Source organism: Schistocerca piceifrons, chromosome 1, assembly GCF_021461385.2.
Source record: "Schistocerca piceifrons isolate TAMUIC-IGC-003096 chromosome 1, iqSchPice1.1, whole genome shotgun sequence".
NCBI classification, from domain to species: domain Eukaryota; kingdom Metazoa; phylum Arthropoda; class Insecta; order Orthoptera; family Acrididae; genus Schistocerca; species Schistocerca piceifrons.
In genome coordinates this window covers 198,675,578-198,677,990 of record NC_060138.1, presented here as the reverse complement: position 1 = coordinate 198,677,990, position 2,413 = coordinate 198,675,578, and positions in this window count along the sequence as shown.

The following is a 2,413-nucleotide window of genomic DNA, read 5'->3' as shown; positions in this document are numbered from 1 at the left end:
GTTATACATTGCTTTGGAATTGTCTTGTAAGAACTGTTTTCAACAGTGGGAATTCCACTGGTCTCCTATGGCATTTCTTTCAGATGAATTTATCTACAACCTCTTCAAGGTCGATGTACAATATGAGAAAGAAGAACTCCGTTGAATTAATTTCAAGTGCAATGCACTAAAATTTTTATAATTTGTCCAATGGAGTAAAACTGAATAACAATAGGAATATCTCTGAGCATATTTAAATTGTATCAGGACAAAAGCTGCAAATTAATTCTTTGGGTGGGGGGATATGAAATCTACACACCTTAACAAAAGTTTGGAATGTCATGACGTCTTATAGTAAACCCATTGAGGTTTGTACAATACCTTATTAACAAAACAAACTTAATTCCTTGTGAAAACAAGAATGATTTTGGTTGGTTAGTTAGCTGCAAAAAATCACTACAAAACAAAGCAGGCTCTCTCCTAACTGTACATCTTAAAACAAAAACAGTGAAAGTCTGTATCTGGTGGTGGTGTATATCCTCCCTGCACAGTTCTTCCACCCTGCAAGTTCTTCCACCCTGCGAGGCATGCTCTGGATAAGACGGTCAAGTTTATTTTGGGGTGTGAGGTCCCACTCTTCAGTGGCAATTTCAGTGACGTCCTGAAGAGTGTCAGGGGGATTCGAACACTGTGCAATGGCCACCTTCAACAGAACCCATGCATGCTCAGTTGCATTGATGTCTGGGGACTGTGGTGGCATATGCGTTCAGTTGATGTTGCGTCTCTGAAGATACTGGGACACTGCTAGAGTGAGGTGTGGTCTTGCATTGTCATCGACTAGGACAAAGTTGTTACTAACTTCATGTCTGTAGGATACCTTGTAGGTATCAGGGACCATTCAAATTGGCGTAGATGGGAATTAGAGGGATCCACAGAACATTACACTTCCACCTGCAAATGGACTGACTTCCTGAACATATCAAAGTACCTGGTGTCATCTAGCACTTCTGCAAACCCTAACACATTCAGTGCTCGGTCACGAAACAATCCGGGTCTTGTCAGCAATCGTGACATTACTCCATTCTGTAATGGTCCAATGTTGCTGTGCAAGAGCTTGGGTCCTCCAACTGCATCGGTTCCATTGTTTCAGTGCAAAACTTCTCATTTGTCATCTGGAGTGAAGACCACCCTGATGCAATCTTCTATGTACTGTTTGGTATGATATATGAATTCCTGTTGCCCAGGATAAGTCATTTCCAATATTTCTGGCAGTTGATGTTGGGCAACTGCGAGCTGATAGATGGAGGAAACGGTCCTGCATTGGTGTTGTCATATGACGATGACCACTGCGAGGTCTACTGTTAACGTGTCTTGTCTCTCTGTTCTTTCGCCACACCTCAGACACACCACTTTGAGTGATATGTATTGGATTGACAACATCTTGATGTGGATGACCTGCTGAAAGTAAAGCCACTATTCTGACTCCATCAAAGTGTTTCATACCTCTAAGTAGCATGTTACTGCAGTGCTGAACACAAACTGAATGAAGCTGTTGTTGACCCTGGACTGCCTGTGGTGTGCCATTGTGGCAGCAGTATGTTTAATAATTGGGAAATGGCCACAATGCATGCCAGTAGTAAATACCGTCCAGCATATGGGCCGTAACTGGGTAATGCATGAAGTGCCAAGGTCAATGAGACCTCTAGTATCACAGAGTACATTTTACTGTAGTATCAGTATTCCAAACATTTGTTGTGCTGTGTATGTAAATTACTTCACAGAAGGTGTAAAAGTTGTAGACACCTGTATTGCTTATGTAGGAAAGCACATAAGAACCAACAAAACCACAGAGCTAGAAATGTTAGCTAGTAATCACAAGAATTTTCATCTGCTTGAGCTCAACTGTCAAATGTAAGTTACTGCAGATATATGTTGAATAGACATTTTATTATGGCTATAAGAGCATAAGGTGACAGAACTGACCCTTGAATCAAATGCTCTGTTACAAGATGACCCGTCACTGTCTTTGGTTCTGAATGAGTGTTGTTTTCTACTAAATGGTGTGCGTGGTTAATAGCATGGATTGCACCTATGAGGGTCAAGCAAACATCACGGTCATTAGAAACTACAGTGCTACTTAAAACCAGTTTCTGTCTTAAAATTGTAAAAAGTCACAATCACCTTACTAACATATTGGAATTTAACTGAGGATATCTTGGCAATTAAAATGTAATTCGTGGGTGAAGAATAAACAGATTTAAATGTAACTTCAGTGTACGTCAAGAATGTGTGACAGGGCAAATTTTTTTTTTTTTTCCTAGTGATTCTGAAGGTATTAACAGTTCTCTTTAAGTGTCGGTGGAGTGATGAGAACTGCCCATGAGCTGTTTTATGTATCAGCTAATGTCCACACAACATGTTTTCTTGTAACAAA